General features: G+C 47.8%; 1 protein-coding gene across 1 annotated transcript in view; it reads left to right on the top strand.

The window, feature by feature from the left end:
- IMPG1 (interphotoreceptor matrix proteoglycan 1) overlaps window positions 1–25157 on the top strand; it is a 1383550-nt gene that overhangs the window by 788972 nt on the left and 569421 nt on the right. The gene's annotated exons all lie outside the window — the stretch shown is intronic.

Raw genomic sequence — 25157 nt, 5'->3', positions numbered from 1 at the left:
CCCACGCTTTGATTCACAAATAAAAGGGAGTCTCCTGATGCACCTGCGTGTGGCTCGTTCTTTTTCTTGAGAAGAGAGCATGTTTCCTATGTTTCAGTGTGCAGCCACAGCGCACTTTTGAGCCCCCACCCCAGAAGACGTTCGGCGGCAAATGTGGCAACTTGCTGGTATGCCTAATGGACTTGGGAACCGCCGAACCGCCTCTCTCACCGGACTTCAATTTGTCCAAACTTTGGAATCGTGACTACACGAGGAAGCGTCACTTACTTATGTGATGCCAGCAAGTTGGAGTGTGGTGTCTGCGGCGGGGTGAAGGTGTAGGAGAATCGCTTTTGCCTACATGTGGTTTAGGCGGAGTGGAGAAGAAGCAGACACAGCCCACTGGGGGAGCACCTGCGCTGATTTACTGCTTGACTCGGAGTAGCGAGTCCCTGGACACACCTCCCTCTACCTGCTGAGACGCCTTGCCCAATCGTAACAGGGCTTCTGAGTACTTAATGTGGACATTTGGGAATCCGAAACTTTAAAGCGGCATTTGAAAAAGTCATTCCGAAGAAACGCGTCATGCCGACGCTTTGATTCACAAATAAAAGGGAGTCTCCTGATGCACCTGCGTGTGGCTCGTTCTTTTTTTTCTTTTTCTTGAGAAGAGAGCATGTTTCCTATGTTTCAGTGTGCAGCCACAGCGCACTTTTGAGCCCCCACCCCAGAAGACGTACGGCGGCAAATGTGGCAACTTGCTGGTATGCCTAATGGACTTGGGAACCGCCGAACCGCCTCTCTCACCGGACTTCAATTTGTCCAAACTTTGGAATTGTGACTACACGAGGAAGCGTCACTTACTTGTGTGATGCCAGCAAGTTGGAGTGTGGTGTCTGCGGCGGGGTGAAGGTGTAGGAGAATCGCTTTTGCCTACATCAGGTTTAGGTGGAGTGGAGAAGAAGCAGACACAGCCCACTGGGGGAGCACCTGCGCTGATTTACTGCTTGACTCGGAGTAGCGAGTCCCTGGACACACCTCCCTCTACCTGCTGAGACGCCTTGCCCAATCGCAACAGGGCTTCTGAGTACTTAATGTGGACATTTGGGAATCCGAAACTTTAAAGCGGCATTTGAAAAAGTCATTCCGACGAAACGCGTCATGCCGACGCTTTGATTCACAAATAAAAGGGAGTCTCCTGATGCACCTGCGTGTGGCTCGTTCTTTTTTTTCTTTTTCTTGAGAAGAGAGCATGTTTCCTATGTTTCAGTGTGCAGCCACAGCGCACTTTTGAGGCCCCCACCCCAGAAGACGTACGGCGGCAAATGTGGCAACTTGCTGGTATGCCTAATGGACTTGGGAACCGCCGAACCGCCTCTCTCACCGGACTTCAATTTGTCCAAACTTTGGAATTGTGACTACACGAGGAAGCGTCACTTACTTGTGTGATGCCAGCAAGTTGGAGTGTGGTGTCTGCGGCGGGGTGAAGGTGTAGGAGAATCGCTTTTGCCTACATCAGGTTTAGGCGGAGTGGAGAAGAAGCAGACACAGCCCACTGGGGGAGCACCTGCGCTGATTTACGGCTTGACTCGGAGTAGCGAGTCCCTGGACACACCTCCCTCTACCTGCTGAGACGCCTTGCCCAATCGCAACAGGGCTTCTGAGTACTTAATGTGGACATTTGGGAATCCGAAACTTTAAAGCGGCATTTGAAAAAGTCATTCCGACGAAACGCGTCATGCCGACGCTTTGATTCACAAATAAAAGGGAGTCTCCTGATGCACCTGCGTGTGGCTCGTTCTTTTTCTTGAGAAGAGAGCATGTTTCCTATGTTTCAGTGTGCAGCCACAGCGCACTTTTGAGCTCCCACCCCAGAAGACGTTCGGCGGCAAATGTGGCAACTTGCTGGTATGCCTAATGGACTTGGGAACCGCCGAACCGCCTCTCTCACCGGACTTCAATTTGTCCAAACTTTGGAATCGTGACTACACGAGGAAGCGTCACTTACTTATGTGATGCCAGCAAGTTGGAGTGTGGTGTCTGCGGCGGGGTGAAGGTGTAGGAGAATCGCTTTTGCCTACATCAGGTTTAGGCGGAGTGGAGAAGAAGCAGACACAGCCCACTGGGGGAGCACCTGCGCTGATTTACTGCTTGACTCGGAGTAGCGAGTCCCTGGACACACCTCCCTCTACCTGCTGAGACGCCTTGCCCAATCGTAACAGGGCTTCTGAGTACTTAATGTGGACATGTGGGAATCCGAAACTTTAAAGCGGCATTTGAAAAAGTCATTCCGAAGAAACGCGTCATGCCGACGCTTTGATTCACAAATAAAAGGGAGTCTCCTGATGCACCTGCGTGTGGCTCGTTCTTTTTTTTCTTTTTCTTGAGAAGAGAGCATGTTTCCTATGTTTCAGTGTGCAGCCACAGCGCACTTTTGAGCCCCCACCCCAGAAGACGTACGGCGGCAAATGTGGCAACTTGCTGGTATGCCTAATGGACTTGGGAACCGCCGAACCGCCTCTCTCACCGGACTTCAATTTGTCCAAACTTTGGAATTGTGACTACACGAGGAAGCATCACTTACTTGTGTGATGCCAGCAAGTTGGAGTGTGGTGTCTGCGGCGGGGTGAAGGTGTAGGAGAATCGCTTTTGCCTACATCAGGTTTAGGCGGAGTGGAGAAGAAGCAGACACAGCCCACTGGGGGAGCACCTGCGCTGATTTACTGCTTGACTCGGAGTAGCGAGTCCCTGGACACACCTCCCTCTACCTGCTGAGACGCCTTGCCCAATCGCAACAGGGCTTCTGAGTACTTAATGTGGACATTTGGGAATCCGAAACTTTAAAGCGGCATTTGAAAAAGTCATTCCGACGAAACGCGTCATGCCGACGCTTTGATTCACAAATAAAAGGGAGTCTCCTGATGCACCTGCGTGTGGCTCGTTCTTTTTCTTGAGAAGAGAGCATGTTTCCTATGTTTCAGTGTGCAGCCACAGCGCACTTTTGAGCCCCCACCCCAGAAGACGTTCGGCGGCAAATGTGGCAACTTGCTGGTATGCCTAATGGACTTGGGAACCGCCGAACCGCCTCTCTCACCGGACTTCAATTTGTCCAAACTTTGGAATCGTGACTACACGAGGAAGCGTCACTTACTTATGTGATGCCAGCAAGTTGGAGTGTGGTGTCTGCGGCGGGGTGAAGGTGTAGGAGAATCGCTTTTGCCTACATCAGGTTTAGGCGGAGTGGAGAAGAAGCAGACACAGCCCACTGGGGGAGCACCTGCGCTGATTTACGGCTTGACTCGGAGTAGCGAGTCCCTGGACACACCTCCCTCTACCTGCTGAGACGCCTTGCCCAATCGTAACAGGGCTTCTGAGTACTTAATGTGGACATTTGGGAATCCGAAACTTTAAAGCGGCATTTGAAAAAGTCATTCCGAAGAAACGCGTCATGCCGACGCTTTGATTCACAAATAAAAGGGAGTCTCCTGATGCACCTGCGTGTGGCTCGTTCTTTTTTTTCTTTTTCTTGAGAAGAGAGCATGTTTCCTATGTTTCAGTGTGCAGCCACAGCGCACTTTTGAGGCCCCCACCCCAGAAGACGTACGGCTGCAAATGTGGCAACTTGCTGGTATGCCTAATGGACTTGGGAACCGCCGAACCGCCTCTCTCACCGGACTTCAATTTGTCCAAACTTTGGAATTGTGACTACACGAGGAAGCGTCACTTACTTGTGTGATGCCAGCAAGTTGGAGTGTGGTGTCTGCGGCGGGGTGAAGGTGTAGGAGAATCGCTTTTGCCTACATCAGGTTTAGGTGGAGTGGAGAAGAAGCAGACACAGCCCACTGGGGGAGCACCTGCGCTGATTTACTGCTTGACTCGGAGTAGCGAGTCCCTGGACACACCTCCCTCTACCTGCTGAGACGCCTTGCCCAATCGCAACAGGGCTTCTGAGTACTTAATGTGGACATTTGGGAATCCGAAACTTTAAAGCGGCATTTGAAAAAGTCATTCCGACGAAACGCGTCATGCCGACGCTTTGATTCACAAATAAAAGGGAGTCTCCTGATGCACCTGCGTGTGGCTCGTTCTTTTTTTTCTTTTTCTTGAGAAGAGAGCATGTTTCCTATGTTTCAGTGTGCAGCCACAGCGCACTTTTGAGCCCCCACCCCAGAAGACGTACGGCGGCAAATGTGGCAACTTGCTGGTATGCCTAATGGACTTGGGAACCGCCGAACCGCCTCTCTCACCGGACTTCAATTTGTCCAAACTTTGGAATTGTGACTACACGAGGAAGCGTCACTTACTAGTGTGATGCCAGCAAGTTGGAGTGTGGTGTCTGCGGCGGGGTGAAGGTGTAGGAGAATCGCTTTTGCCTACATCAGGTTTAGGCGGAGTGGAGAAGAAGCAGACACAGCCCACTGGGGGAGCACCTGCGCTGATTTACTGCTTGACTCGGAGTAGCGAGTCCCTGGACACACCTCCCTCTACCTGCTGAGACGCCTTGCCCAATCGCAACAGGGCTTCTGAGTACTTAATGTGGACATTTGGGAATCCGAAACTTTAAAGCGGCATTTGAAAAAGTCATTCCGACGAAACGCGTCATGCCGACGCTTTGATTCACAAATAAAAGGGAGTCTCCTGATGCACCTGCGTGTGGCTCGTTCTTTTTCTTGAGAAGAGAGCATGTTTCCTATGTTTCAGTGTGCAGCCACAGCGCACTTTTGAGCCCCCACCCCAGAAGACGTTCGGCGGCAAATGTGGCAACTTGCTGGTATGCCTAATGGACTTGGGAACCGCCGAACCGCCTCTCTCACCGGACTTCAATTTGTCCAAACTTTGGAATCGTGACTACACGAGGAAGCGTCACTTACTTATGTGATGCCAGCAAGTTGGAGTGTGGTGTCTGCGGCGGGGTGAAGGTGTAGGAGAATCGCTTTTGCCTACATCAGGTTTAGGCGGAGTGGAGAAGAAGCAGACACAGCCCACTGGGGGAGCACCTGTGCTGATTTACTGCTTGACTCGGAGTAGCGAGTCCCTGGACACACCTCCCTCTACCTGCTGAGACGCCTTGCCCAATCGCAACAGGGCTTCTGAGTACTTAATGTGGATATTTGGGAATCCGAAACTTTAAAGCGGCATTTGAAAAAGTCATTCCGACGAAACGCGTCATGCCGACGCTTTGATTCACAAATAAAAGGGAGTCTCCTGATGCACCTGCGTGTGGCTCGTTCTTTTTCTTGAGAAGCGAGCATGTTTCCTATGTTTCAGTGTGCAGCCACAGCGCACTTTTGAGCCCCCACCCCAGAAGACGTTCGGCGGCAAATGTGGCAACTTGCTGGTATGCCTAATGGACTTGGGAACCGCCGAACCGCCTCTCTCACCGGACTTCAATTTGTCCAAACTTTGGAATCGTGACTACACGAGGAAGCGTCACTTACTTATGTGATGCCAGCAAGTTGGAGTGTGGTGTCTGCGGCGGGGTGAAGGTGTAGGAGAATCGCTTTTGCCTACATCAGGTTTAGGCGGAGTGGAGAAGAAGCAGACACAGCCCACTGGGGGAGCACCTGCGCTGATTTACTGCTTGACTCGGAGTAGCGAGTCCCTGGACACACCTCCCTCTACCTGCTGAGACGCCTTGCCCAATCGCAACAGGGCTTCTGAGTACTTAATGTGGACATTTGGGAATCCGAAACTTTAAAGCGGCATTTGAAAAAGTCATTCCGACGAAACGCGTCATGCCGACGCTTTGATTCACAAATAAAAGGGAGTCTCCTGATGCACCTGCGTGTGGCTCGTTCTTTTTTTTCTTTTTCTTGAGAAGAGAGCATGTTTCCTATGTTTCAGTGTGCAGCCACAGCGCACTTTTGAGCCCCCACCCCAGAAGACGTACGGCGGCAAATGTGGCAACTTGGTGGTATGCCTAATGGACTTGGGAACCGACGAACCGCCTCTCTCACCGGACTTCAATTTGTCCAAACTTTGGAATTGTGACTACACGAGGAAGCGTCACTTACTTGTGTGATGCCAACAAGTTGGAGTGTGGTGTCTGCGGCGGGGTGAAGGTGTAGGAGAATCGCTTTTGCCTACATCAGGTTTAGGCGGAGTGGAGAAGAAGCAGACACAGCCCACTGGGGGAGCACCTGCGCTGATTTACTGCTTGACTCGGAGTAGCGAGTCCCTGGACACACCTCCCTCTACCTGCTGAGACGCCTTGCCCAATCGCAACAGGGCTTCTGAGTACTTAATGTGGACATTTGGGAATCCGAAACTTTAAAGCGGCATTTGAAAAAGTCATTCCGACGAAACGCGTCATGCCGACGCTTTGATTCACAAATAAAAGGGAGTCTCCTGATGCACCTGCGTGTGGCTCGTTCTTTTTCTTGAGAAGAGAGCATGTTTCCTATGTTTCAGTGTGCAGCCACAGCGCACTTTTGAGCCCCCACCCCAGAAGACGTTCGGCGGCAAATGTGGCAACTTGCTGGTATGCCTAATGGACTTGGGAACCGCCGAACCGCCTCTCTCACCGGACTTCAATTTGTCCAAACTTTGGAATCGTGAATACACGAGGAAGCGTCACTTACTTATGTGATGCCAGCAAGTTGGAGTGTGGTGTCTGCGGCGGGGTGAAGGTGTAGGAGAATCGCTTTTGCCTACATCAGGTTTAGGCGGAGTGGAGAAGAAGCAGACACAGCCCACTGGGGGAGCACCTGCGCTGATTTACTGCTTGACTCGGAGTAGCGAGTCCCTGGACACACCTCCCTCTACCTGCTGAGACGCCTTGCCCAATCGCAACAGGGCTTCTGAGTACTTAATGTGGACATTTGGGAATCCGAAACTTTAAAGCGGCATTTGAAAAAGTCATTCCGACGAAACGCGTCATGCCAACGCTTTGATTCACAAATAAAAGGGAGTCTCCTGATGCACCTGCGTGTGGCTCGTTCTTTTTTTTCTTTTTCTTGAGAAGAGAGCATGTTTCCTATGTTTCAGTGTGCAGCCACAGCGCACTTTTGAGCCCCCACCCCAGAAGACGTACGGCGGCAAATGTGGCAACTTGGTGGTATGCCTAATGGACTTGGGAACCGACGAACCGCCTCTCTCACCGGACTTCAATTTGTCCAAACTTTGGAATTGTGACTACACGAGGAAGCGTCACTTACTTGTGTGATGCCAACAAGTTGGAGTGTGGTGTCTGCGGCGGGGTGAAGGTGTAGGAGAATCGCTTTTGCCTAGATCAGGTTTAGGCGGAGTGGAGAAGAAGCAGACACAGCCCACTGGGGGAGCACCTGCGCTGATTTACTGCTTGACTCGGAGTAGCGAGTCCCTGGACACACCTCCCTCTACCTGCTGAGACGCCTTGCCCAATCGCAACAGGGCTTCTGAGTACTTAATGTGGACATTTGGGAATCCGAAACTTTAAAGCGGCATTTGAAAAAGTCATTCCGACGAAACGCGTCATGCCGACGCTTTGATTCACAAATAAAAGGGAGTCTCCTGATGCACCTGCGTGTGGCTCGTTCTTTTTCTTGAGAAGAGAGCATGTTTCCTATGTTTCAGTGTGCAGCCACAGCGCACTTTTGAGCCCCCACCCCAGAAGACGTTCGGCGGCAAATGTGGCAACTTGCTGGTATGCCTAATGGACTTGGGAACCGCCGAACCGCCTCTCTCACCGGACTTCAATTTGTCCAAACTTTGGAATCGTGAATACACGAGGAAGCGTCACTTACTTATGTGATGCCAGCAAGTTGGAGTGTGGTGTCTGCGGCGGGGTGAAGGTGTAGGAGAATCGCTTTTGCCTACATCAGGTTTAGGCGGAGTGGAGAAGAAGCAGACACAGCCCACTGGGGGAGCACCTGCGCTGATTTACTGCTTGACTCGGAGTAGCGAGTCCCTGGACACACCTCCCTCTACCTGCTGAGACGCCTTGCCCAATCGCAACAGGGCTTCTGAGTACTTAATGTGGACATTTGGGAATCCGAAACTTTAAAGCGGCATTTGAAAAAGTCATTCCGACGAAACGCGTCATGCCGACGCTTTGATTCACAAATAAAAGGGAGTCTCCTGATGCACCTGCGTGTGGCTCGTTCTTTTTCTTGAGAAGAGAGCATGTTTCCTATGTTTCAGTGTGCAGCCACAGCGCACTTTTGAGCCGCCACCCCAGAAGACGTTCGGCGGCAAATGTGGCAACTTGCTGGTATGCCTAATGGACTTGGGAACCGCCGAACCGCCTCTCTCACCGGACTTCAATTTGTCCAAACTTTGGAATCGTGACTACACGAGGAAGCGTCACTTACTTAGGTGATGCCAGCAAGTTGGAGTGTGGTGTCTGCGGCGGGGTGAAGGTGTAGGAGAATCGCTTTTGCCTACATCAGGTTTAGGCGGAGTGGAGAAGAAGCAGACACAGCCCACTGGGGGAGCACCTGCGCTGATTTACTGCTTGACTCGGAGTAGCGAGTCCCTGGACACACCTCCCTCTACCTGCTGAGACGCCTTGCCCAATCGCAACAGGGCTTCTGAGTACTTAATGTGGACATTTGGGAATCCGAAACTTTAAAGCGGCATTTGAAAAAGTCATTCCGACGAAACGCGTCATGCCGACGCTTTGATTCACAAATAAAAGGGAGTCTCCTGATGCACCTGCGTGTGGCTCGTTCTTTTTCTTGAGAAGAGAGCATGTTTCATATACATATATATATATATATATATATATATATATATATATATATATATATATATATATATATATATACATATATATTTTCACGCTCCTTGTAACCACTGAAAACGGGGGCACTCTTGCAGGCGGGTGCAGTAGAGACTCTATATATTCACGCTCCAACTCCTTGTTTACCAAGAAATACCGCACTCCCGGGGATGCTTCAAACTCTTTATTGAGCAGACAGTGAACAAACGCGTTTCGGCGTAACACCTTCCTCAGGGCGCCATCTTGAAATGTTGGATACATAATTGCATTCAATATTGCACATGTTTACTTGTAATGCAAAATTGCAGAAATGTTAGTCTATATCATTTAACTTTTATAAATGAAATAGTTGTTCCGTTAATACAATAACGTTCTCATGATTATCATAAATTGATTTGTGAGAAAACAACATGTCCTATTCAATCTACAATCAAGCCGTGTATCGGCAATGTTCCTTCTAAAACCATTCCAGTAAACAATTCATGTCATAGGCAGTGTTAATTTCAAATTAATCAAAATATCACGTGTTTAAGCGCTCATTCATTGAGATAGAAACCGAGTGATCTAAAACCATTACACACACATTTACAAAAAGCTAATTTCTTCATGCCTAAAGACAGGTTCAAAGACAACATATATCCAATTTCCATTTGTTCATGATCTCAAATGTACAGCTAACTCTTCCCCACTGTTTAATCCTCCTGGGGATTTTGTCATCAAGTCTATTATATAGCGAGATTCTAGTCTACGCAGTTTTCTCAGCCGGTCACCACCTCTGACATTACCTGGAAAATAACCAAGTCCATAAAACTGTAGCTTAGTCCTATCCCTCTAATGTACTTCTGAAGAGTGGCGTGCCACAGGTTATACTACGTCTACCTTATTGATGGCCCTTAAATGCTCCAAGATTCTGATTTTAATTTGGTGGATAGTACTTCCTATGTTTTGCAGCCCGCAAGGGCAAACTAAGCAATACACAGCATAGGAGGAACTTGGTTATGGGTTTCATCATATTGGTTACCGGTAATTTGTAAACTAGGACTCTCTTACTGTTGGTGCACGCCTTGCACCTACCATAAGGAAAAAAAACCTTTCATATCCTTCAAAGTATTAGTTCTCCCTGGTATGGCTTCTAGATGACTTTTAGACTAGCATGTCTCTCAATGATTTGGCTTTTCTAAAGGTCACTAATGGATGTGTTGGTATATCATCCTTAATGACGGCATCCGTTTTTAAAATATGCCAGTTCTTTTTCAACATTTTCTTAAGATGGTTGGCTTCCAATGAATAATCATGTGGAATTAGCTCTTAACCTATTCTTTCTTCTTAGTGTCCTTTGCTGCTAGTAGTTTTTCTCTGGGTATTCCTCTTACTTTTTTTTAGGGGTTTTTCCAGGTTATTAATTTGATAACCCTTTGCACTGAATCTTTTAATACATTTGGAGGCAGCCGCCTGAAAATCCTCATCCTTGGAACTGTTTCTTTTGATTCTTAAAAGCTCCCCATATGGTATACTCTGGATGAGCTTTGGAGGATGGTTGCTACTGGCAAATAATGTTGAATTGCCAGCTGTGGTTTTATGAAATAACGCTGTATGCAGGTTTCCTCCCTTCACGAACACCTTCAGGTCCAGATAGTCCACTGCCACTGGACTTACTGTTCCCGAAAAGTGTAAGTTTAGATGGTTATCATTTAGGGCCTTGATGTAATCATGAGTCGTGTCCATCGTCCCCTGCCATACGATGAACAGGTCATCAATATAGCGATGCCACTGAACTACTCTGCCACCCTGACCCCCCTCTACCGTTTTGGGCACCTGCTCCTCCCACCAGCCAATGAACAAGGTCGCATAGCTGGGGACGAAGCAGGTGCCCATTGCTGTCCCTGACCTTTGTCTGAAGAATTGATCCTCAAATAGGAACATGTTATTAGTAAGACAGAATTTCACAAATTCTAGTAGCATGTTAGAATGTTCCATGAAGCGTAATGGCCGCTTTTTCAAAAATAACTGAACTGCCCTCAAGCACTGCTGATGTTCTATGCATGTATAAAGACTGGTTATGTCTAATACTACAAGTAGATATGAAGGATCCCACTGGGTGTTAGCAATTTTCTTCAAGAAATCCTTTGTATCTTGTACATAGGATTCTAATTGTGTTACAAATGGAAACAAGTAATAATCAACAAACATAGATAAATGTTCAGTCAAGCTATTCATGGAGGACACTATCGGGCGTCCTGGGGGTTGGGAAGAGTCTTTATGGAGTTTGGGAATATGATAGAAGGTAGGTATAACTGGGTTGTTGCTCCGTAGAAACATATGTTCATCTCTACCCAGCATAGAACGATCATAGCATTTTCGAATCAATTCATCATAAGACCTAATGCTCTCCTGATACACTTCTTTAGAAGATACCTCATAGTACTTCAAGTCCGATAGTTGTCGCATAGCCTCTTCCTTATATTTCGGTCTAGTTTGAAGGACTACGTTTCCGCCTTTATCAGACGGCTTGATTACTATGGAAGTGCCTTTAATTAGATTCTCCAATGCTATTCTTTCTGTACTTGTTAAATTGTCCCTCCTTGCATGGCCTCTTCTCTTGGACCTGAACTTCAATAGGTCATTGATCACTGCTTCAGAAAATACATCGATTGCATCCGGTGGCATTTGAGGGTTAAAAACAGATGCAGACTTGAACGGGCTCTCATCTCTATCTTGTTCAATGCCTATTTGTGTATATATATATATATACATACATACATACATACATACATACATATATATATATATATATATATATATATATATATATATATATATATATATATATATATATATATATATATATATATATATATATCTTCATGGTAAATCTTTATGCCTCTCCTTGCACTTACCTTCTTTATATTTTAGTTTTCAGTATAGTGGCCACTCAATATTCCTTCTGCAATATTTATGACAACATCTCCAACTGGGCTCTTGTTTAGGCTACTCCATCCTAGTGATGCTGTTAGACAGAATTTCATGCTCACTCAAACCTATGCATCATCAAGTTAGTTGAAAAAAGGTGTGTATAAGAGAGTAAGGAATTTAAAAATACAATGTGCGACAAAGCTAAAATGTTTCTGCTTCTATACTTTAGAGAATGTAATGTGATGATTTTGAACTCATGTTGACAATTTATAGTAAGACTTTGCATTCGCTTATAGACAAGCCAAAAAGTCAAGGAAACAAGGTAAAAAAGCAAGCAAATGACTTGAAAACTAAAACAAATAAATCAGCAGTGCAACTAAAGTATATTTGAAAGTGAGAACATTAATAGTGAGGACAGCGACACAAGTCTATTATATGTTCCTACCCACAGTGCCATGTGTTCTGTGTAGGCCTATTGTAATTGTTTCCCTATGTTAGCATGAGCACACTGCAATCTTCACTATGCAGTCTTCACTTTGCTTTGCACACATTACTATGCACATATATTTTGCTTTGTGCCACTCTGTACTTTCACACAGAACCTACTGTTGTTTTTGAGTTCTGTTCTTTCCTGGGATTAGGCGCAGGCATATGGCATAACAGGAATATTCAAATTCTTTAAGTGGTGTAGCATGGAGAAACCTCCTCATCAGTGTTCAAATAAGCTAACATAAAATTGCAATTATATTAGGAGACAATTGCTTTTGACAAAGTGTATGAAATGCTGAAGGTTTTGTCTTATGAATTTATAAAATAGATAGATTCAGCATTGCTAGATATGATATAGTGCTACTATTCCTGTTGTTTACATATATAAGTAGGTTTTCTTTTGACTTTTAGTCTGTCAGTTACATGAGTCCAGTTGTTGGATGAGTGATAGTTGTGGCTGTGGTGTGAGTGATAGTCAATGAATGCTGAGGGGTAAGAGAGAGGAAAAAAGAACAAAAAGAAGAAATTAAATGTGTCTATTGCTTCACAAATTATTTATGACATATTTTTTAAACGACACTCAAATGAATATTTAATAAATTGAAACAGTACATATAGTGATGTGAGGTATATTATTTGAATTCCTGATCCATGCTCAATATTTAAATCTCGAGTTTACAAGCAAGATATTTCAGCTTTACAGGATAAAGGGCAGGTGGCAATCTTCCCTCTTTTGAGGGTGGTTATTTGGTTTTGCTTTCCAGGGATTTAGTCTGAACACTGCAGACAAAGTCAAACAACAATGTCCCTTGTTGTTCTGTTTTCGTCAGGCTCTAGCACAGAAACAAAACACACAAATACAGCTGTTGCTTGAGAAGACATACTCTTTGTCAAATAGGTATGTACAGAGAGGCAAATACACAGACAGGAGCACAACTACATCTGAGATACAGAACCTTCTCTGTGCATGCTAGGGTACAGGCTCTGCTGTGAAGACCCATAGGTCTTTTGATATATAATCAGTTTTCTCCTGTAGAAGGAGAGGGAGGTTAGCTTATCCTGTCTTATACAATGACTGCTCCTTTCATGATTTGTGGATTACTTACTATGCTGACCGTATTTGTGTTAGGCATCATCTTACTTATTGTGGCATGTATACTGCATACTAGAACACGATAGTTAATATAAATATTTAAAACTTTTCTCTTGTCTCTGTCAGATCTTATTGTGGACAAGTATGAGTCTAAGAGCGAAAGGGTGTGTTCTGTCACCGCAATTCCTGAGAGGGTCAGGAAAATTGTGTCTAGGGGTGTCTAATCACTTGTTCTTCTGTGAGTGAATAGGAGGGAAAGTTAGACACTATGGCTAGTCGGACCCGGGCTCATGGGGGCTAAGTTGGTAGTATAACGCAGTCCCTGCCTACTAAGGTTCTATTGTCCCAAGCATAGTTCTGCGATTTTCGCAGAATCCCTGCAACAACAGTTCTTCAGCACTTCCTCGTAAACCGAGAAAAATGTTTTAAAAGCTACTTCTATACAAATCACGCTGCTGCATACCAAAATAGTCTGAGTGTCGTAAAGAAGAAACAGCTTGCCAAAGAGTCCAAACCTTGAAAAATATGAAGTCTAGTGGAATTTTGAAATTGTGCATTAAATATTGTTGAACATTGTTTCACATTTCCAAAATAAATATTTGATAGTAAAGCCTTTCAGTCAGTTACAATTTGTAAAACCTTGCTTATTCTTAAAAATCTAGTAATACGTGTGCATTTATACTTGAAACATACACCTGACTAAACAAACTTATATCATTTGAATGGGTGATACCCAGCAGAAATTATATTATGATTATAATACATGTGGTGGTTGAGGTGCTACGTTTATCCTGTGCACTGGACAATGATTGGATACATTCTACCAATCAATCCTAACATTTTTCCCACAATCTCCCCACCTTCCTTTGCAGCACATACTCTTCGCCTTACTGGAAAATTACCATAGCCCCTATTTTAAGTTGGCAGAAGCTTGCTGAAACCAGGCAGGCCTATTGTTAGACCTGACATCATTGGCTTGAGTCTCTCCTCCATTTTTTCTGTTTGCCTCCACTGTTTTACGATGTTTTTGCTGGTATAATGCTTTGGGCACTGTGCCACTGCTGATCAGTGCCACAGTGCAAGTGCTCCCTATGTTAAATTACTGTATTGATTGAATTCCATGTTTGGCTTATTTGGTTTACTGTCAGTCCCTAGTCTAGTGCACCAGGAGTGCCAGGGCTTGTAAATACAAATGCCGCTCGTGGGCTTGCAGCACATGTTGTGCCACCCACAAGAGCGGCCTAGTAAAAGTATGTCTGAGAGTCTGCCATTGCCAGACCCACGTGCAGTCTAGTACTGTCCCGCTGACTGCGCAAGTACACCTACTTGCCAGTCCCTAAACCTTCCCTTAACTCCATGTTAGTCACCCCTATGGTAGGCCCACGGGCAGGGTCCGTTGTAAGCATAAGGTAGGACAGGCCTGACCAAGTTGGCATGTCCTAATAGTGAATTACAGCCATATTCGTTTTTCACCATTGCGAGGTAACCTGCTCTCCATTAGTTAGAATGGGCTGCCCGGATTATTAATGCTATAATCCTAGCGGGCTCGGGGAGCATGGTGCAATGTCGAGTTTGGTATCCCTGAACTCTGGGTTTAATTACGCATCCGTTGGTGTGGAGGGTTTTTGGACTCAGGGTTTGAAAATAGCACTTTTAGAAAGTGTCTATTTTCTTGTCTAACCATTTCTGGTTTCTGCTGGTTTGGTGTGTGTGTGACAGGAGCTGGGTGGCTCCAGAGGTCTGGATGAGTCAGTGTGGGATGAGTGGGACATTTGCGTTGAGAGTAGGGGGAGAGTAGTTGCTGATAGCCTGCCCTGCCTGATACAATGCTGGCTCCACCTCCTGCCAGGCGACTGATGGCTCTGTGCCTGCCATGGATGATCCTGGCCCCACCTCCTACCAGGAGGCCGATAGCTCTGCTCCTGCTAGTGACAATGCTGGCTCCACCTCCTGCTGGGCATCTGAGGACCCAGCCCTGCTCAGTGAATAGGCCAGGTGCTTCTGCCTGGCTCCACCCACAACAGACCCAGGATGTTGGGAAACGCCCCCTGCATGGACAAAGGGATCAAAGCCAAAAAGGGGTATAAGAGAAGGACCCCTGAACCAAGAATTTAGATCACTTCTGACAAGGAACCCTGAAACCAAGGACAAGAAGCCTGCTGATCCAAGGACTTGCCTACCCCTTCTGCCAGTGTGCTGTTTGCTGGGGGGAATCCTGCATTGCTTCTTTATTTTTGCCAAGGAACCAGGAGAGAGGAACTGTGTGTGTACTCTCAAACTTTGCTAAGAAAATCTCCAAGGACTGGAAGAGTGCCAGTCTCCTGTTGAAGTCACAGGGCTAAAGGACTTCATCTGCTTAAAGTGCTATTTGCTGGAACCTGTGAATCCAGCACCTTTGAAAGAATCCAGCAATTTCGACGCCGACGGACATCGCCGAATCCAGCTCGACATAGTGAGTAACGGCTCCAGTGTCCCGCTTCCTCGACGCCGGCCGCCGGGCCCGATCGACGCCAGCAGCAACGCCAGCGAATAGTGAATTCGGCTCCAGCTCCAAGGGACCTCGTGTCTGCATCGCTGCTGATCGCATCGACTTCGAGCCCTCTCGATGCCATGAGCGCTGCTCACACTTGCAACAGCATCATCGACATCGACGACTACTGAGGCCTGATCGACACCGACGACGCGACGCCGGATTGCTCGACGCCGCTGATCATCGTGTGCTTCATTTTCCTAAGGTACTGTGTTGTTGGGGGTCCGTGTGACTCCGGGCTCGACGTAGCGCTCCTCGCGGTCGACGCCGAACCTTTGGATTAACTTTGCCTCGACGTCGTGTGACTCCCGTGTGGGTTACATTGTTGCCAAGAACTGTGTTTCCAGGAAGAAGAGTTGATTTTGATACGAAAGACTTTGTGCTAAAGAAGAAACTGCATTTGAACTATTATTTTCCCTTCCAAGAGTATTTATTAAGATTGTGTATATTTTTGTCATTATCTGGTCTTGTGCTAAGCCTTATATAAAAATCCTTATTTTTATAATACTACTGTGTCGTGTCCATTTGTAGTGTATCCACTTTATTACTGTATGTGGTCATAAATGCTTAACGCACAGCCTCTGAGATAAGCCTGTATGCTCTGCCAAGCTACCAAGGGGGTGAGCAGGGGTTATCAAAGGGTGTGATCCCCTTGCCCTGACTAGAAAAGGTGTGTCCCTATTTGTCAGAAGTGTATACCTCTGCCAACTAGAGACAGCCGGTTCTAACATTGGGGTCAGCGGTGAGGATTTGAACTTTGCATTTATGACCCATGTGCAGTGGTTAGTGTGCGCTACATAGTGAAAGCAGACCATAGCGCAGCCACAATCTAATTTGGAAGGATCCTATTTTTGTTCTCCGCTTTTCTGAAGCTTGATTTTTTTGAACACTGCCAGTTTTGACCATGAGTGACACCGGAGTCACTACCCCTGTTGTTGTTGTGGAGGAATTTGACAGAGCAAAGATAAACGACTATGGCTTAAAGGAGCTGAAGTCCTTTTGCAAGCAGTTGAAAGTGCCTACCAAAGGCATCTCAAGAAAAGAGGAATATCTCAAAGCATTGCAGGCCTGATTAGAGGCCAGAGATCCCACTGATCCGGTGGTGGTACCGCCAGTGGAAGGGGATGAGGAGGCGCCAGTGAATGGGCCTGTGTCCTCTCCCGGTAGCAGTGTTTCCTCCAAAGGTCTTTCCCCTGAAGAAAGAGAAGAAAGGGCAAAAGAGCGAGCATACAACATGGAAATGGCAAGGCTTAAGATAAATGGGCAGTTGGAGTTAGAGAATGCAAGAGGTAGGAGAGAAGCTGATTTGGAGACCAAAAGGTTGGATTTTGAAAGAGAGAAGTTAGCTTTGGAGCGTGATACCAAGTTGAGGGAGTTGGAGATCCAAGCTAAGAAGTTAGAATTGAATCCCTCTGGTGGCAGCATCCCCTCTGAGCCTGCAGAAAGTAGGTTTTATTTCCCTACAGATGTGATAAAAGATTATCATAGGAATGAAGATATTGGTCAATGGTTTAAAGCATATGAGTTAGCATTGTTGGCCCACCGGGTCCCTGCGAAGGATTGGGGAGCGGGGTTGTGGGGTCGCTTTGTGAATGAGGGGAGAGATACCCTGTTAGACATGCCTGTTGAGGATAGGATGTCGTATGCTCATATGAAAGATGCTTTAATGTTGCGGTATGGCCTAACCCCCGAGAAGTACAGACAAGCTTTTAGAGAATGTAAGAAGTTGCCTGGTACGACGTGGGTGAATATGTGTCTTATTTTTGCAGAGCCATGGATGGTTGGGTAAAGGGCAGCAAAGTGGAAAGTTATGACGCTCTTTATGATTTGTTTGCTTGGGAGCATTTGTCTAATAACTGTTTTCCAGAGCTGCGCCAGCACCTTATTGATAGCAAGATATCTAACCCTAGAAAACTTGCTGAGGAGGCGGACCGCTGGGTCAGTACCAGGGTCCACAAGGGTCCAGTGGGAGACTCAGCCAAAGGTGGGCAGGGTCCCCAGCAGAAGAGTGGGGGGGACAAGGGTAAACAGAAGGAGTCCCAGAAAGGGCCCCAAAGTAATCCCCAAAGGAACCAAGGGAAGGGTTCCCAGCCTGCCCCTGAGAAGAAGCCAGGGGCCCTGACGGGTAAACCTGTTCATATGGGCCCCCTGACCTGCTACGTTTGTGGACAGGTGGGACACCGGTATTATGACCCCCAGTGTCCCATGAAGAATTCGAATGCACCGCCGCGTGCACCCCCCCCCGTCAGTTGGCGAGTGTAGCCCTAGGAGGGGAGGAGATGGTTGTCCCTGGTGGGAGGGGTCCCGCAGAAATGTCCCTGGTCTCGCTAGGAGACATGGAAATGGTCCCTCCACCCCCTCTGCCTAATAACATTAAGAAATATAGGCAGTGGGTGACCATTAATGGCCATAGAGTGGAAGCTCTCAGAGACACCGGAGCGAGTGTGACAGCTGTCAAGTGTCACTTGGTGTCCAGAGAGCAGGTGGTTCCCCACGCATTCTACGCTGTGATAGCTGCTGACAACTCCCACAAAGAGTGTGAGGTAGCTCAGGTTTCCTTTGAATGGGGGGGAGTTTCAGGTACTCTTCAAGTTGCTGTAAGGCCCGCCATGCCTGTTGATTGTCTCCTGGGCAATGATTTAGAAGACTCCCCTTGGGCTAAGGTGGAGAGGGAGACACACTTGAAAATGTTGGGTGTGCCAGAGTGGGTGTGTGCAACCACTCGATCAATGACAGCTAGTAAGGGTGTTGATGGGGTCCCGGAGCCTGAACAAATGGCCCAGGACCCAGCTGTGAAGAGAAGAGGCAGGAGTCACGGGAAACCGGCCCCCGTAGTTCCCGTGGTCCAGGAGGAGGTAGACCCTGAGGGGGATGCCCTGGAGCCCACAGGGAAACAAATTGCTGAACTGGGAGACCTGCCCGAGCTGACCCACTGGCAGCAGGAGGGTGGTCCCTCCAGGGAGGAATTCTGTGCAGAACAGAAAGTGTGCCCTTCTCTTGTGGGTATGAGGCAGCAGGCCTCAGCCCAAACCGCAGGTGATCAGTCAGGGTCGCATTTTGTTTACTGGGAGAACGACCTCCTGTATAGCGAGCCTAAGGCTGCTGAGCCTGGGTCAGCCCGTGTGCTGGTGGTACCCCAGCGCTTCAGAGTCTTCCTACTGGGTTTGGCTCATGACCTTCCGTTAGCTGGACATCTGGGGCAGGACAAGACCTATGGCAGGCTTGTCACCCATTTTTATTGGCCTCAGATGCGAAGGGATGTAGACATCCATTGTAAGACTTGTCACACTTGCCAGGCAAGTGGGAAAAGCGGAAGGAAGCAGAAGGCTCCCCTCCAACCTTTTCCAGTGGTCAGTACCCCCTTTGACTGGGTGGGGATTGACATTGTTGGGCCCCTGGACCCCAAGACAGCCCTGGGCAACAGGTTTATCCTGGTCTTGGTGGACCATGCCACACGGTACCCGGAAGCCATCCCTCTCCGAACAGTGACGGCCCCTTGGTGGGACGGGCACTGATGGGTGTTTTCTCCCACATGGGGTTCCCCAGAGAGGTGGTGTCAGACCGGGGCACCAACTTCATTTCCAACTATATGAAGTCTCTGTGGAAGGAGTGTGGGGTAACCTACAAGTTCACCACTCCTTACCACCCTCAAGGAAATGGGCTGGTTGAGAGATTCAACCGGACCCTTAAAGGCATGATCATGGGTCTTGAAGAACCAATGAAGCGGAAATGGGACATCCTCTTGCCATGCCTGTTGTTTGCTTACCGAGAGGTGCAGCAAAAGTCTCTAGGGTTCAGCCCCTTTGAGCTTTTGTATGGTCACCCGGTAAGAGGACCTTTGAGTCTGGTCAAAGAAGGCTAGGAGCAATCTCCCAGGAAACCTCCCCAGGATGTATACAGTTACATGCTGGCCTTTAGGAACCAGACTCGGCGCTTCAGAGATCTTGCTCAGGCAAATCTGGAGGCCAGCCAGAAGGAGATGAAGCGCTGGTACGACTGCAATGCCACTCTGGTAGAGCTTCAGCCTGGTTAGGAAGTTTGGGTCATGTCCCCTGTGGAACCTTGTGCGCTCAAGGACAGGTGGACTGGACCGTTTAAGGTTGTGGAGAAGAAGAGCGATGTCACCTACTTGGTGGACTTGAAATCTCCCAGGAACCCCTTGAGGGTCCTGCATGTCAACCGGTTGAAGCCCCACTTAGAAAGGTCCGAAGTGGGCATGCTCCTAGCTACAGATGCTGGAATGGAGGAGGAGAGAGAGCCTCTTCCTGACCTCCTGTGGGCTAAAGAGCAAGATGGGTCAGTGGATGGTGTTGTCCTCTCTGACACACTGACCCTTGAGCAGAAGCAGGATTGTCGCCAACTGTTGGGACAATTCCCTGATCTGTTTTCCTTGGTTCCGGGTGTCACTCATTGGTGTGTCCATGATGTTGACACCGGAGACAGCCCTCCTGTGAAGCACAAGGCTTACAGGGTGACTGACAAGGTCAGAGCGTACATTAAGGAGGAGGTCTCCTAAATGTTTGCCTTAGGGGTGGTTGAGTCCTCTGGCAGTCCTTGGGCCAGCCCAGTGGTCTTGGTCCCGAAGGCTGCCGCGCCTGGTGCTTCACCAGAACTTCGGTTCTGCGTGGATTACCGAGGACTCAATTCAGTCACCAAGACTGACGCGCATCCCATCCCCAGAGCTGATGAGCTCATCTATCGGTTGGGGGCTGCACGGTACCTTAGCACGTTTGATCTAATGTCTGGGTACTGGCAGATCGCCTTAACTGATGGGGCAAAAGAGAGGTCAGCATTCTCCACACCAGATGGGCTATACCAGTTCCGGGTGATGCCCTTTGGGATGAAGAATGCCCCTGCCACCTTCCAGAGGTTGGTCAACCAGGTCTTGGCTGGACTCGAGGACTTCAGTGCCGCCTACCTGGACGACATCGCAGTGTTCAGCGCCAGTTGGGAGGAACACTTGCGCCACCTCCAGGAAGTGTTGTCGGCCCTGCGCAGAGCAGGCCTCACAATCAAAGCCAGTAAGTGCCAGATTGGGAAGGGTTCTGTGGTGTACTTGGGGCACCAAGTAGTTAGCGGCAAGGTTGCCCCCCTGCAACCCAAGATTGATACCATCCTGGCTTGGGCACCGCCCAAAACCCAAACGCAGGTGAGAGCCTTCTTAGGACTCACGGGTTACTACAGGAGGTTTGTCAAGGATTACGGTAACATTGTGCACCCCTTGACTTCGCTGACTTCCAGGAAGCAGCCACGAAATGTGATCTGGACTGATGCCTGTCAAACGGCCTTTGACACCCTGAAAACTGCAATGTGCACAGCACCTATACTCCAGGCACCCAACTTTTCTAAAGAATTTATTGTCCAGACGGACGCTTCAGAGCATGGCGTGGGGGCTGTTCTAGCTCAGGTGAATGAAGAGGGCCGAGACTTGCCTGTAGCCTTCATCAGCCAGACGTTACTTCCCAGGGAAACGAGCTGGAGTGCGATAGAGTGAGAAGCATTTGCTGTGGTCTGGGCGCTGAAGAAGCTAAGACCCTACCTGTTTGGGACTCACTTCCGGATTCAGACAGACCACAGGCCCCTCAGATGGTTGATGCAGATGAGGGGTGAGAATCCAAAACTGTTGAGGTGGTCCATTTCCCTACAGGGGATGGACTTTACGGTGGAACACCGCCCTTGTACAGATCACGCCAATGCTGATGGTCTGTCCAGATTTTTCCGCCTTAGTGATGAGGACTCCCTCGGTCAAGGGTAGTTCTCCCCACATTTCAGCTGGAGGGGACACGTGTTAGACCTGACATCATTGGCTTGAGTCTCTCCTCCATTTTTTCTGTTTGCCTCCACTGTTTTACGATGTTTTTGCTGGTATAATGCTTTTGGCACTGTGCCACTGCTGATCAGTGCCACAGTGCAAGTGCTCCCTATGTTAAATTACTGTATTGATTGAATTCCATGTTTGGCTTATTTAGTTTACTGTCAGTCCCTAGTCTAGTGCACCAGGAGTGCCAGGGCTTGTAAATGCAAATGCCGCTCGTGGGCTTGCAGCACATGTTGTGCCACCCACAAGAGCGGCCTAGTAAAAGTATGTCTGAGGGTCTGCCATTGCCAGACCCACGTGCAGTCTAGTACTGTCACGCTGACTGTGCAAGTACACCTACTTGCCAGTCCATAAACCTTCCCTTAACTCCATGTTAGTCACCCCTATGGTAGGCCCACAGGCAGGGTGCGTTGTAAGCATAAGGTAGGACAGGCCTGACCAAGTTGGCATGTCCTAATAGTGAATTACAGCCATATTCATTTTTCACCATTGCGAGGTAACCTACTCTCCATTAGTTATAATGGGCTGCCCGGATTATTAATGCTATAATCCTAGCGGGCTCGGGGAGCATGGTGCAATGTCGAGTTTGGTATCCCTGAACTCGGGTTTTAATTACGCATCCGTTGGTGTGGATGGTTTTTGGACTCTGGGTTTGAAAATAGCACTTTTAGAAAGTGTCTATTTTCTTGTCTAACCATTTCTGGTTTCTGCTGGTTCGGTGTGTGTGTGACAGGAGCTGGGTGGCTCCAGAGGTCTGGATGAGTCAGTGTGGGATGAGTGGGAAATTTGCGTTGAGAGTAGGGGGAGAGTAGTTGCTGATAGCCTGCCCTGCCTGATACAATGCTGGCTCTACCTCCTGCCAGGCGACTGATGGCTCTGTGCCTGCCATGGACGATCCTGGCCCCACCTCCTACCAGGAGGCCGATAGCTCTGCTCCTGCCAGTGACAATGCTGGCTCCACCTACTGCTGGGCGTCTGAGGACCCAGCCCTGCTCAGTGAATAGGCCAGGTGCTTCTGCCTGGCTCCACCCACAACAGACCCAGGATGTTGGGAAACCCCCCCTGCATGGACAAAGGGATCAAAGCCAAAAAGGGGTATAAGAGAAGGACCCCAGAACCAAGAATTTAGATCACTTCTTACAAGGAACCCTGAAACCAAGGACAAGAAGCCTGCTGATCCAAGGACTTGCCTACCCCTTCTGCCAGTGTGCTGTTTGCTGGGGGGAATCCTGCATTGCTTCTTTATTTTTGCCAAGGAACCAGGAGAGAGGAACTGTGTGTGTACTCTCAAACTTTGCTAAGAAAATCTCCAAGGACTGGAAGAGTGCCAGTATCCTGTTGAAGTCACAGGGCTAAAGGACTTCATCTGCTTAAAGTGCTATTTGCTGGAACCTGTGAATCCAGCACCTTTGAAAGAATCCAGCAATCTCGACGCCGACGGACGTCGCCGAATCCAGCTCGACATAGTGAGTAACGGCTCCAGTGTCCCGCTTCCTCGACGCCGGCCGCCGGGCCCGATCGACGCCAGCAGCAACGCCAGTGAGTAGTGAATTCGCTCCAGCTCCAAGGGACCTCGTGTCTGCATCGCTGCTGATCGCATCGACTTCGAGCCCTCTCGATGCCAGGAGCGCTGCTCACACTTGCAACAGCATCATCGACATTGACGACTACTGAGGCCTGATCGACAACGACGACGCGACGCCGGATTGCTCGACGCCGCTGATCATCGTGTGCTTCATTTTCCTAAGGTACTGTGTTGTTGGGGGTCCGTGTGACTCCGGGCTCGACGTAGCGCTCCTCGCGGTCGACGCCGAACCTTTGGATTAACTTTGCCTCGACGTCGTGTGACTCCCGTGTGGGTTACATTGTTGCCAAGAACTGTGTTTCCAGGAAGAAGAGTTGATTTTGATACGAAAGACTTTGTGCTAAAGAAGAAACTGCATTTGAACTATTATTTTCCCTTCCAAGAGTATTTATTAAGATTGTGTATATTTTTGTCGTTATCTGGTCTTGTGCTAAGCCTTATATAAAAATCCTTATTTTTATAATACTACTGTGTCGTGTCCATTTGTAGTGTATCCACTCTATTACTGTATGTGGTCATAAATGCTTAACGCACAGCCTCTGAGATAAGCCTGTCTGCTCTGCCAAGCTACCAAGGGGGTGAGCAGGGGTTATCAAAGGGTGTGATCCCCTTGCCCTGACTAGAAAAGGTGTGTCCCTATTTGTCAGAAGTGTATACCTCTGCCAACTAGAGACAGCCGGTTCTAACACCTATCGTCAGCTCCTTAACCACCTTCAATTTAGATGAACTTTCATCTGTCGGGGTCAAAACTGATTCTCTCACCTACAGTGGCTGGAGTCTGGCTGTCGGGGAGGTTGTTAAGAATGAATAGGAGAAGCCATTGCTGCCATCTACAAGTCAAAAGAGGTAGTCCTAAAGCTTCCCTTCGTGCCGTCAACTCTCCCTGTCCAATAGCAGATAGCTAATTCCTGCTAAGTGTTCAATAGTTGACACCCATTTGCTCTTCCTGGGCGCAGAGGCAGGCTATTGAACTCTAAGTCAGAGTCTCTAGCTCTCTAATGTATGGATGGGTATTGTAGCTCTGGTGAGAGGAATGGCAGAATTGGTTTTCATTGAGTTCGTGTTCAGGAAGCCTAAAATATATTTTACAAAGCTATGTTTCCACTCACGATATCAAAATTCTGATTTTAATACCAAAACAGAATTTACAAATTACGTTTTCTAGCATTTCCTCAAGTGGAAACAGGAAATAAAGATGTATTCCCATCTCAGCCTTTTCAGGAAAAGTCAAACAAGCCTACCCAGTGACACAGCCTATTAGTATAAGTTGACTCTGAGAGCACAATATTTAGTGTACATTATTTTTATATGTGAGCAGCCTGCCCAGTCGGTTCCAAGGTACACTTTAGGGGTGATGTATAAATACAGACTTTTTCTATCTGCCAAAGGCTGAATTCCCTGCTAAGTGTCACTGAAGTGTATTTAAACTTCAGCCCAGTAGGGAGAAATGGTGCCCCTAGCATGCATTTATTTTAGTTTTGTGTGTAGTGCTGCAACCAGCATATGGCATTTACCTTCACCACAAAATGTGGATGTTTTGATCCATCTCATTGGTCTTGCAGAGCAAATAAATAGATTGATTGGGCGAATCCAATGTTACTGCTAGCATTTTAAAGCAAATGTTAACACACTGGCAAAAAATAGCAGTGTCGTAAGGCACAGAGTTCTAGTACCAGCAGAAATATGGTTCAGAAAAAGGTGCAAAATTTGGGATGACCATGCAGGAAAGACAAATTTGCTGCAAGATCTATTTAGGAGGTTACAATTGAGGCCTACCCAACATCGACATATATGAGGTGCTTTCAGGCAATTTCAGGCAGAGGACCTCATACTGGTAAGTACAGTTTTATATATTCAACGAAGGCCTTTTTTTGGTGGGGATGGGGGTATTGACATTTATTATGCTACGATTTCATGCATAATAGATCGAACACAACCAAATACTTGATTATTTAATTAACATAATGCTGCAACATTCTACTGCTTGCCCCGCAGACTGTTATGCATATGTGGCAACCAATCAGAGGTGCCTCGATGCATACATTCAGT

Source organism: Lissotriton vulgaris, chromosome 6 (assembly GCF_964263255.1).
Source record: "Lissotriton vulgaris chromosome 6, aLisVul1.2, whole genome shotgun sequence".
Lineage (NCBI taxonomy): Eukaryota > Metazoa > Chordata > Amphibia > Caudata > Salamandridae > Lissotriton > Lissotriton vulgaris.
Note: the sequence above shows the minus strand (reverse complement) of the source record. Positions and strands in the feature narration are given on the sequence as shown.